This window comes from Nyctereutes procyonoides, unplaced genomic scaffold, assembly GCF_905146905.1.
Source record: "Nyctereutes procyonoides isolate TBG_1078 unplaced genomic scaffold, NYPRO_anot_genome, whole genome shotgun sequence".
Taxonomy (NCBI): Eukaryota; Metazoa; Chordata; class Mammalia; order Carnivora; family Canidae; genus Nyctereutes; species Nyctereutes procyonoides.
Genome location: NW_026575043.1, coordinates 12,438,069 through 12,450,860, shown reverse-complemented (window position 1 = coordinate 12,450,860; position 12,792 = coordinate 12,438,069). Strand labels below are relative to the sequence as shown.

The following is a 12,792-nucleotide window of genomic DNA, read 5'->3' as shown; positions in this document are numbered from 1 at the left end:
TCTAAACTGTGCTATGTACAGGACTGACAATGAAACCTTACCAATGCATCTGAAGCTACTTCTAGACATGTTTTGTGTTGGCTTCTTTTTATAAGGCTATCAATTTACTTTTTTTTTTTTTTTTTTTTTTTTAGTAGGCTCCACTCCCAGCTTGGAGCCCAAGACAGAGCTTGAATTCACAACCCTGAGATCAAGACCTGAGTGGAGATCAAGAGTCAGATGCTTAACCAATGGAGCCACCCTAGTGCCCCTGTAACTTGTTTTTTAAGAAGGAAAGCAGATACAGGCTTATTATGAAGATAAAACTAACCTTTTATGAGGATGAGATCAAAATTGCACTTAAAGCACTAAATATTTACACAGCACACAGAACAATGTCACCATATATCTGTGAGGAGTTTAGGATTACTTAGTCGTATCGCATTTAATCATGCCAACAATCCTGAGGAGCAGGAATTATTTTTCTCATTTTGCATATGTGATGGGGCAAAACCTACTCATGTGAAAATCGTCTATGACTTACCTCCTCTCCAGACCTCCAAAGAAAACCCTCTATGTGTGAGCTCAGTTTCTCCCTTGTTTCCCCCTCCTAAAGATGTAGAATCCTTTCTGAAAGGAGGCACAAACAAAAGTGCTGAGGATAGACAAGCTGGGATGAATGAAAGTTTCACCAGCTACAATTAAGAGAGTGTAAGACAAGTCCTGGGAGTCAGGATGTTGAGGACAGAGCGACATTGGAGCAACTGTGGGGTGGGAGGGAAGAGAGATTTTGTTTTTAATTTAAATCAATTTAATTAAAATTTAGCATATTATTATTTTCAAGAGTAGAATTTAGTGATTCATCAGTTGCATATAACACCCAGTGCTCTTTACAGCACGTGCCTCCTTAATGTCCATCACCCAGTTACCCTGTCCCCCCTCTCTCCTCCCTTCCAGTAACCCCCAGTTCATTTCCTAGAGTTAAGAGTTTCTTGTGGTTTATCGCCCTCTCTGATTTAATCTTATTTTGTTTTTCCTTCCAAAAGGAAGAGAGATTTTAATGATTTTATGGAGAATGTATTTGCATCTCCTTTAACTTCAGTTGAGGTATGTGAGAAATTCATAGAATTTGCTTTCATTGTTTTTGCCAGTTGAACTCCTTCTTCAACACATCACTTTAAAACTCCTGGGTTATAAAATGGCATATTTAAGAATGTTCAGGTGCAGAGAGTATAAATGATCTTCCCGAGATTCCGGATCTTCTACTTAAATCAAGTGTTTTTTCCACTTTGTCATTTGGCCTTCTTGTTCATTCACTCATTCAACAAATAGTAGCTGATCACAAAATAGACCAGGTACTATCTTAGGCCTTGAAGAAATAACTTAGCTGGAAGCTGCAGAATCTGTCATTTTGAAACTCTGCAGAAGACCTAAATCCAGTCACCTTTGGTCTGATTGTTCCCGTGTTTGGCATAAACCACCTGGGTGGACCTTTAATTACCCAAATGCAAAGCAAACACCCACCTGTTACTCAGAGCTAAAGCTGGGAAATGACAGTAATACCATGTTGTAGAATGAGAACAAAAGCCTTGTCTAATTGTAAATTTTTCCCTATGGTAGAGCCAAAGCTTTTGTTGATTGGTGTCTTTTGTTGTCATTCTTTTTATTTTTTAAGAGACTGAGTGGCAGGAATATGCCTTTTCTCTACATGGACCTGCTGTACCCTGTGCCAGGAAACCTTTGTTTCTCTTGAGGAGAGGAGGACAGTCAGGCATGATCCTCACGTTGGGATAAAAGAAGGTGCCCAACTGAAAAAAGCTCTTTGCAGTTCAGGCTGTACTAGGATGTGAGTGTCCTCCTACACATTGTGTTATTTCAAACCAGGAAACACACACACACACACACACACACACACACACACACCTTGGGAAATTCATCAGTGTTAGAATACAGTGTTCCATTGGGCTAACCCTGTTGGGGCTATTCTCACTGCCTTAGAACACAAAACGAAAGCCTGGGAAGTAGCCCCAGGCCTAGATAAAGAGGAGAACAATGACTATTTCTCTGTCTTCTTGTGCAAGTGTCCCACATTCCACCTGACTACTTCCTGGATCTTGACATTTTCTCCTCCTTTGGGTTCTAAAATTGCACACTTTTTCGGTTCTCCCCCTACATCACTGGATGCTCTTGTTCAAACATCATTTTTGGCCCTCTTCTGCCACCCAAGTTCAATGACCTCAGGACCTGGTTGCAGATCTCTTTCCCTTCTTATAGCTACACTCTGACCCTCTACAACTTCATCCAGTACTGAGGCTTTAACTACCATCTCTATTTTGATGACTCTTAAATTTATATCTCTAGCCCTTATCTTTTCCTTTAACTTGAAATTTGCATATCTAACTGCTTTCTTAACCTGGCCACTTGGCTACCCAATAGGCATCTCCATTGGAACTTTTAAAAAAAGACCCTTGATTTGGTCCTCCAACCTTTCTCAAATATTCCTTTTCTAATGAAACAATGCCCACTCGTTTGCTCAATGAAAACTGGGAGTGGCATTGAATTCTTCCCTTTCTTCCTCACTCATAACTGATCAGAAAGTTGCTTTCATTCAGTGTCCCAAGGCACACCAACTCTTTCCCATATCCATGTCCACTGCCATCACACAAGACCATTCCAATAGCTTCCTACTGGTGTCTCTGCTTAACCAATCTGCTAGTTTTTCAACAGCCATGACCCTCTTTGAGAGATACCTCCTGCTACATTTGGAATCAAAGTCAAACTCCTTATTGTGTCTACAAGCCACCCGACTCTCCAAATTGATTTCCACTTTATATCACTCTCTCCCTCACTTAGGCCATAATGACCTCTATTTAGGGGAAGGAAAACCTCACCACCACACCCTACATGCTAGACTAACAGTAACATCACTGTCCCAAGGGGAATGGGTGGTCCTGGGCCTGACAACAGTGGGATCCCAGTGCAGACCCTCATGAAGGGGAGACAGAGGCCACATCATAGACTCATCTCAACCAGGCACCTTGGATGTGGGACACCGTGAGAAACTTCAAGGGTACCAGAGAGGCTAGGGAACATCAGAAGGGAGGTTGTGGCTCCTGCCCCACTGTAATCTACAATATTAATAGAAAGGTGACCTCACCACTATGTGACAAGCACCTAAGACATTCAGTTTTTGCACCAATGAATCTGATAGAGCCGCTGCCCTGTAGGACTTCCCAGCCTCGTTGGAGAGACAGACAGATAAACAAATAATGGCAATACAGTGTGATAAGTGCTCTCTCAGGAATAGCTAATAAGAGCGATAGCACAAAGGCAGCAGCGGGTAATACTTGCTCCAGGGGGGCACTAAACAGACACGGCTATCAGGATTATTCCACTGTGGCTGGAGTGATGGCGCCTATGGGCTTTTCTAGAGAAAATTTCCAAATGATCACATTTTAGATTTCAATATTAAAAAAAAAAAAAAGACTAGTGCTATGTGTAGAGAGACAAAGAAGGCCATCTTTACTAGATGGTGCTCTTGATTTAAAAGTGCCACTGATCACGTGAATTTGCAGTTTTTAACCGAAGGGGGAAAAAAACATAAGTTGCATCAGGTTTTCTTCGTATACATTTTCTAGTGACATGCCAATATTACCAGTATTATTAACTCTTTAGGGGTCTGTTTTTTTATTACAGTCTCTGACAGAATGCCACCGAGGGGAGTAGTGAAGGTGCTTTAATTACCGCAGAACAAATGCCAGCATTTTAAGGGTAGCAGGAAGGCACACACAGAGCCCGTGAGAACCGTTTCAGAGGCCAAGAGACGCCAGCCAAGGCTGTTTTTCTTCCTCCCCTCTGTGGTCCAAAGGACGCATTTGATTCTCATGCCAGGTTTCTTCTGCTGGAAAAGTTAAAAGGAAAACTTAATCTTGAATATTTGTGACTCTTCTCCTTTGAGGATCAGAGATATTTTTCCTAACGCCACTGTTGGACCGTGTCTAGACTTGCTTCTATTCTGAAGCTGTCATAATGGAGTAGCATTTCCAATATACAGATGGGTCATCGTTTTAATACACCAACCATTTGCTAATGATAAGGAGCACAATTAGATTAGTTTTCTGGAGGCAGGAATCAATACCCTGGTGCATGTGGACCTGATTAGCCATTGCTAATTAGAGCTTCCAGACATTAATCAAATACCATGTATGGGGCTAACCAACCAATATGGGTAGCAAAAAAAAAAAAAAAAAAAAAAATCTATCATCTCCCCTTGAATTCTCCATCCTGGTTCACCTTGAAATCAGACCCAAAGACAGAAATCTTTGTGTTAGGTCTACATTGATGGAGCAGGAAGGCTGTGCTCTTTCACGGGCTCCTGAGCCTTCTGGAGGATGAGGCCAACGTGATGTCATCAGGCTCCTTCTTAAACAAACACGAGCTTCCATCTTGCAACCTAGACACACTTCTCATGGCCACTGTGGCAGCAGCGGACATGTGCCAGCTGCAGGCTGGACCCGGGGAGTCAGACCAACACTCCTCAGTCTAGACAATAAATAAAAAGAAATGCTCACTAACTAATATATTATTCATGAAATAGCTCAATTGCCCATCATGCCACATACTTGTATTCATACAATTATTCCTGTGTGTTTAAATAATGAATGTTATGTTTGTGTTTACTAACACAAATCGCTCATTAATCCATATTCAAACCATACAGTGCCTTATATGAACTCTTCAAAAACTGTACTCGATCACCTTGTCCCCACCTCAAATTGGGGACAGTTTCTATAATGCTAATTCTAAGACATGCGATTGAGCCCTCTAATTTAGCAAAACCTATAGGGTGAACCAGGCTTGAATAAAGATTCTGCTGATAAAACAGGGTGAATCTAGAAGTGATTTAAGATTTGTGGGATATATTGCAAATATTTCTAGCACCTATGTTCCTAATTCCTGGTTCCTTAATGCTTCTGAATTTACCTTGCAAAAAGCTGCTTATTGCCCCACAAGCATCTTCAATGTCTTCATAATCTCTTTTAAAACGATACTTTGCTAGAGAGCCAGAGTATGTGTGCATACTATCATAATTTTTTTTCTTCAGAAACAGGAGGTCAGATATGAATGAACCCAGATCCCAAAAGGCTCACATGAGATTTGAAATTCACTACAAGAACTGATCAGGTTTTGGGCTCATGGAAAGCATGTTTTTCTGACCAGTCTTAACATTCTCAGCTTTTGATTTCGGCAGGGAAGGAGAAGTGGAGTTCCTAGGACCTAGTTGCAGGCAAACTGAACAATCCTGGAGAAGGAAGTGATACCAAATAATAAAAATCAGTATGGAAGTAAATCTTGCTTGAATCCTAATTCACAACATACCACTGGTGTGGCCGGGACATGTGTTGAATACCTCTGAACTTCTAGGATGAGGGCAGTTATGCCCAAGGTAACAACAGGGCTTTGAATGTGAACATGAATACATGTGAGTGCTTGCCACAAGGCATCCCTGGAGTTAGATGTCACCAAGCACTACTTCCCTGGGCCTCTTCCCTTAATTCTGGTTCTATAGACCATAATGTTTTGGAAACCAAGAATTGCATCTGTGTCTTTGGTGCCTGGCACTGTGGTGCATAGATTTGGCTCAATAAATCATTACTGAGCCAAAATGAACTACCAGAAAAGCCACCAAAAGGACATTTAGGAGACATGTGAATGTTTCTTTTCCCTCTTTCCCAAAAGTCAATATTGCACAGAATCTCTAAGGTAGTAATTTCCAGAAATCAGAAGAAATATTCCAGAAGAGCCAAAGCAAATCCCTCCTGTAATTTCAGGCATTGAAAAGTGTGGTTATGGGGGGAAAAATCTTCTCTTTCATTTCTCTGACCTCTTCCTCTTGTGATTTTGGGGATATGTGTGCATGGAAATTGTCGGGCAAGGCATGGAACGCAAATATGATGAGTATTCAGATTATTTATTTTAGTTCTGAATAGATTGTTGGTGAAAACACAGAAGTATGTGAGTAAAGTGTGTAGTTATTAGAGAAAGGGCCAAGTTTAAAAGAGGGACATCGTTAATGTCTGATGCAATTCTCAAGATAAATATATCAGGTGGGAAGCATCTTGAGTTTCAATCAGGGATACACCACGAGCTTCCACTTAATTCAAGTATTGAGAAGAGAGATAAAGTGGTGTATCTCTACAGTGTGCCTTGGCCTTTGAGGAAAAGGCAGTGTGCCCATAAAAGCAAGGCGAGCAGTGAACCATCAGACACTGTCAGCAGGGGCTGGCCTTTGAACAAGGTCATAGAATGCAACTAAGGGAATGCCTTTCTATTAGAAATCATATTTCCTTTTCTTAAAGTAAACAAATTTAGTACTATGTAGTTTTAAAGTCAACTGCTAGTATTTCTCTTGTCCATAGGACATCATGGTGACCAACACAAAGTTGAAAAACTTTGCAGAAGTTAAAAATGTGTTACCTTGGCATATGTTGATTATTTCACATATTTTTTAGCACTTCCCATGTCCAACCAAATTCCACTGTGGCACTTTTTTTTGCAGGCAAATTGGGGAGAAAGATGGCCCACCAAAGAGATCTCTCCTGCCAAGTTCTATGTTACTGTTGGTCTCAGCTGAATGGCCGGGTTTTTCACAATGATTCTCAATTTAGTAAATCACAAATCTTTATTTACAACCTAAGAATAGCTAGACTGAATAATCGGCACCGTCTCTTTCTGTGTGCTTAGGGATGAAATCTCTGCCATTTGGAATCAAATTCCCAGTTCCAAAAATATTGGGAGTCCCTACATGAGGCCAGGGCTCTCCCAGGGACTCCAGAGAGTGGTAGAAATTCAACTGAGTCACATCATAGAGCATCTGGCACTAAGCCTTTGCTACAGTGGTTGTTCAGTCTTTATTCAAATGGATATGGGCTCTGCGAGCCACTTTGTGTTCTAGAAGAAAAACAACAGATGCTGACGCACAAGAAAGAGAAAGAGCCGAATTTTTCCTTAAAAATCCAAGCCTCTGATTTCATGGTTTCATCCCCAAACCCTTTCTCCAGTACTTCCCCGGCCAGAGCTATTCATTAGACTCCATCATCTTAAGTCAATTCAAACAGTCCAAATCTCCTGTAATTGAAGGACTGTTGAGACACAAACACTACACATCCATCTTAAGTCTCAAGTTTATAGCATTGGCATAACTTTAAATACTAAGCAGCCCTCCAGCCTCTGATTATTGTCACTGACTGCAGTAGGCATATGTCATATTATCTGGTCTGCTTTATTTCTCCTTCTCAGACACAAGCACCTCCTTTTCCTTTAGGTAATTATCCTTTGTGCTAGTTCATATATTTGTGGGGTAACGAGAGATAATGGTGGCCCAAGTAGGACTGTCTCACCTCCCCTCGATTTTATATGTGGACACTGCGATAAGACAGTCTTTTTTTTTTTTTTTTTTTTTTGAGTGTCACTCTCTGTGACTTTATAAGGCCTGGAGCTCTCCCTGCAGACTTGCCCCCCCCCACACACACACACCCAATCGCTGGCTATTTGAAGGTCAACCAAAAAGATAAGTAGGGACCTGAAGACCTCAGCTAAGTCCTTCGATCTTGTCATGCCTGAGGCCAGTTCAACCTCTGTACTTTCAACTTCTGTGGTCCATTAAAAGACTTAGAGTCTTTTCTGTGACATGCACATTTTTTATTCCACAGATTCCACTTTTAGACTCCTTAATTTATTACTCAACATTTCTCCTACCCACAAGGCTGGGTTGAAAACTTTCTTCCCACACACCTAAATACAGAACATTGGTCTTTTCTTCTCTTGGGTACAGATCCAGCCAATTTTATTTCATGATAAAAAGAGCTTGCCTTACCATTTTAGTTGCTATCCTCAGGGATCTGTCCCTCTAGAAAGTTCTAGTGAAACTTTCTTCTCATTAAGGCACTAGGTTCTTGTTTTGCTTCCCTGATACAACTGTCTTTAATTATACTGCCTAGATTTTCTCTTCTACTACTTACTCGGCAGGTCTTGTTTTCTTTCTTCCTTTGCTGCCTTTTCTGTTAATGCTTTCCTAGATCAGGGCTTATTAACAAGGTTCATAGACTATCCATTAATGGGCTTCAAAAAATTCTCAAGGTGTCTTGAAATTGTATGAAGCTTTTACATATATACACATATTAGTTATCAATTGCTGTGTAACAAATTACCCCGTCAATTAACAACTATAAACAATAAAAATTATTTAACAGTTTCTGTGGATCGGAAATCCAGACACAGATTAGGTGGGTGCTTCTACCTTTCAAAGTGCAATAATCAATTGTTGTTCAAGGATGTTTGTCACACTTAAAGACCCCAGTGAAAGGAAATAATTTCCAACCTTCTTCACAAGGTAGTTGGCAGGATTCAGTTTCCCATGGGTTATTGCCTGAGGACCTACCAGTTTCTTGCCACCTGAGTCTTTTACAGGGCAACTCACAACATGGCAGCTAGATTTCCTCAGAACTGACAAGGGACAAAGAGAGAGGGAGCAAGATAGATGTCACAGCCTTTCTGTAATCCAATCTCAGTAGTGACACCCCATCCCGTCTGCTGTATTCTGCTAGTTGAGAAGCAGGTTGCTGGGTTTAGCCCACACTCAAGAGGAGGAGGTTAGGCATGATGTGAATGTCAGGAAGCAGACATCATTGGGGGTTGGTTGGACATCTTACAGGCTGCCTGCCACAACATATGGTGAAGAGGAAGAGGATCCATATTTTTCGTCATATCTTTTATTTCTGAATCAATGTTTGTATTTTCTCTTTGTTTCTGTCTCAAGCATTGGTTTTACCCAGTTTTCTACATTTTCACAAGTAACCAGAAATCGTCCCTCTGCAACAGGCTCCAGTCTGCCCTCTCTTAAAATAGTTTCTTTACAATAGTCTTTATATCCCCTTCCCTTAAAATGTTTGTAATGCAAGATCTTATGTTGTCACTCACCTCCATTACACACACACACACACACACACACACAAGCACTAACACACACACACACACACACACACACACTCCTTAGTCTGCTGCCATTTGTGAGGAGTGGAGTGTTTTGATCCTAAAGGATAAGAATCTTTTCTTATAGAACACTAGTTCTCATAATTTTTAGTCCCAGACCTCTCTTCACTCCTAAAATTATTGAGGATTCTAAAGAGCTTTTATTTATGTAGGTTATACCCACTGACATGTGCTGCATTAGACATGGAAACTGAGACATTTTAAAAATATTTATTCTTTTAAAAATAATAGGACTGTTATATGGGAACAAATGTTCTTATAAAAAGTAAAAATATTTTGCTTGTTCTAAAGTAAAACAAATATTAAGCAAACTAACAATGTTTTACATTTTTAGAAATCTCTTTAATACCTGGCTTCATAAAAGGCAGTTGGATTCTCATCTGCTTCCAACGTCGTAAGTATATAGTTTTGGTGCAAGTATATGAATAAAATCTGACATACAGTCACACAGGTATGTCACTGTTAAAAAGAGAAATATTTTAGTAGCCTGTTTATGTAATTGTAGATATACTTTTTTGATACTACACCAAAATTTAACAGCGGTAATTTCTTAAAAGTTGCAGAATATAATCCAAAAGTATAACAATGACTTTTTTTCACATTCTTTTACATTAAAATTCACTGGTCTACCTCACACTTAAAATGGATCTTTTACCAAATGCGTGATTTGTAACAGCATGCATTGGTCATTTGGAAAAAAAAAAGAGAGAGATACACAGATCTTCATATGTTGACAATTTTTGTTATAAAATATTTTTTAAAAATCAAATTTGTAAATATCACAGCTAATCTCATCATGAGCCTTTAGGTATTAGGGAGCAGTCGTGCTACTTCATGATATATTACACAAGTTTTCTAAAATCCCAATTTTCACTTGAAAGCTCAAATTTTATCCTTGGCTATAAATACTACTAGTTATTCTCCCTGAAGTAATGCACCCATTTCATTCATTTTTGAGAAAATAACTGCCAAATACCCAGTCTAAATAAGCATTGTGTTTGTCTGTCGGTTGTTCCTTCAAATAAAAATAGCTTCCCATGGAAAAAAAAAGGAACTAATTCAACTCCTTGCTTTTTCTTGAGACATCCATCATACTTTGGTACACAACACAATGTTTGATTCATCTAGCCCGTTTCACCACAAAACACTAAAAAGATCTAAAGTGTTGAGATTTAACAAAGTTAATCATTTCTATTGCTTTCTCAAGGTCACTTTTGAGTGACAATGGCTTTTCCTTTTCTCTGTCAGGGTGGTAAAGTTTACAACCACCACAAGTGCAGTCTGGTACCAAGGCCTGGAACCATCCTAAGATGCCAGCATTCTACCCACCATGTTGATGCTTTTGCATCAAGAGTGGAAATATCAATAACTGAAAAAACCAACACCTTAGTGTTATTTGGAAAATACTTTTGACATCATGGACACATTAAATGTGCCCTGGGGGCCCCAGGGGTCCGTGACTATACCTTGAAAAGCATTGTCATAGACTGTTTTATTTTGCCTTTTTAGAAAAATTATAATACTTAGTATTACACTGGGGAACAGAATTTGATGTATTATGTGCTCACTTCTGCTTATCTAGATCTGATGGGAGAAGAGATTCTCTAATAAAGTTAGTTTTGATTTATTGAACATGAACCATCCAATATTTCCCAAATGTCACTAATTCACAAGTTTTGCCAGAGCAATATAGTCATTTCTTAAACTTAAATATTTTAAAAGACCTTTTATCAAGCTGGAAATGAATACCACAAATGAAAGAAATATATTAATACTCCTAAAATAAATATATAACTACTTCGATTTTTAAGGAATTGTTCATATTGTTCATGGAGCATACTACCTAAAATCATTCCAGATACCACCATCAACAGCTCGAGGATGGTTTTGGAAAGACTGCGACCATCCCTCCCTACCTTTGAGCTGCTTTGCTTTGCCAAATTCTGTTGTATGCAAATTTATTTCCATATTTCTTTTACATTCTTCTGTCTACAGACTCCTGTCGGGAATAATTAAAAAGGGGGAAACTGGGGCATTGGGAAACACAAAAGGGAGGTAAGGCAGATGGCAGCGAAGAAATAGAAGTTTGGGCATGAAGCTCTGGGAGAGGTAAAGGAAGAGGAGGAGAGAGAGGCAGGAGCTCCTTTATTGCCCTCCAGGGTCTAGGGAGGCAGGGAAATGATGTGAGCATAAAAGGGACTAGTAGACATCCAGTGTGACCAGTGTGGGGCTCTGGTATTGGAAACAAAAATACCTACCTGGCTGTGTTAAATAAGTCTTAACGCAAAATTTTTCCACTTGACATATCCAAGCATTTTTGTGTCTATGAGGTCAAGACAGGATTCAGAACACAAGCATCACTAAACCTAAGTTACACAAACAAAAAAGCATCTGGGCTTCTGGCTGGCTCAGTGGGTAGAGCATGTGACTCTTGATCTCAGGGCTGTGAGTTCGAGCACTTCACTTAAGTAAATGAAACTTAAAAATAAGAAAAAGAAAAGCATTGAGTATTTGGAGGAAAGGAGTGTGTATTAGTGCCCATGATGCATACACATACACTTTCTCTTAGTGTGTCTATTTTCTACAATGAATCCAAATAAATTTGAAAGCATCTTGTAACTGTGGGATGAAGAGATCATGAAAAGTCTTCATTTAGCCAAAGAATGTAATGGAAATTAACAGTATAATGTCTATTATAACCCAGTGAAGTTATGAAAATGCTTTTCATATTCTTCTTTCTTCTATTATCTTTATTGCTTTGTGCTAGCAAACATGTTATAAAGTATTTATGAAGACTTTTACTGGTTGACTTGTTACCTTGGTTCTTAAAAACTATCTTTGCCATAAGGCAATGTTTTCAAGGTTGAGTGGAATACATTAGGGGGTCACAGATGAGAAAGGACTTGAGCCCCTCATCCTCCCTTCTGCGAGAACTTCTCTGCTTTGACCTACTTTGCATGTCAATCTTCTCCTGAAGAGATTTTTCCTTTTATGTAAAAATAATGTTTAAGTAAGAAAGCCAAGGTCATAAAGTCTAAAGTCCCTCAACAGGAATTCTCCTTTCAACTTTCAACAACATGACGAAATGTTACAATGCCAAAATGATATGCAAAATAACATGAAGAGGTATATCATAAAAGAGGGCACCCACATAGCCAATAAGCATATAAAAATGTGTTTGACTCCTTTAGACGTCAGGAAGATGCAAATCAAAACCACAAAACATGCTGTTTCATACCCACCAGAATGGCTAAATTCACAAGACAATGATATGAAGGTGTTGGAGGAAAAAAAAAAAAAAAGGAAAACTGGAACTTTCACTGAATGCTGGTGGATGTGCAAATTGGTATAACAGATCAGAAAATTGGCAATATCTACTAAAGCTGAAAATGCACATGCTCTGCAATCCTGCATTCAAACTCCTAGGTATATACCCAACGTGGAGGCATCAAAGACATTCAAAAAATGTTCTTAAAAGCACCATTGTTAACAGGCAAAAACTAGAGACAAAACAAATGCCACCAACAATAAGGTAGACAATTAAATAGCATATTGAGGGACACCTGAGTGTCTCCATTGGTTTAAGCGTTCTACTCTTGATTTTGGCTCAGGTCATGATCTCAGGGTATGGGATCAAGCCCCCTGTCGGGATTTGTGCTCAGTGGGGAGTTTGCTGGAGATTCTCTCTCTCCCTCTCCCTCTGCTTCCTCCTCTCTCTCTCTCTCTCTCTCTCTCTCTCAGAAAAATAAATAAATCATTAAA

At 39.4% G+C, this 12,792-nt stretch overlaps 1 long non-coding RNA gene across 4 annotated transcripts in view; it reads right to left on the bottom strand.

Moving 5' to 3' along the window:
- Window positions 1-12,792, bottom strand: part of LOC129507803 (uncharacterized) — a 51,182-nt gene that overhangs the window by 23,652 nt on the left and 14,738 nt on the right. For 2 of the 4 annotated variants that reach the window (XR_008664079.1, XR_008664082.1), the window contains 3 exons: window positions 9,380-9,489; window positions 4,273-4,521; window positions 3,506-3,880 (listed from right to left, as the gene is read on the bottom strand). This is a non-coding gene — a long non-coding RNA (uncharacterized LOC129507803). Of the gene's footprint in view, window positions 1-3,505; window positions 3,881-4,272; window positions 4,522-9,379; window positions 9,490-12,792 lie in introns of those variants that run through there. The other 2 variants (XR_008664080.1, XR_008664081.1) reach the window with 2 other exon arrangements.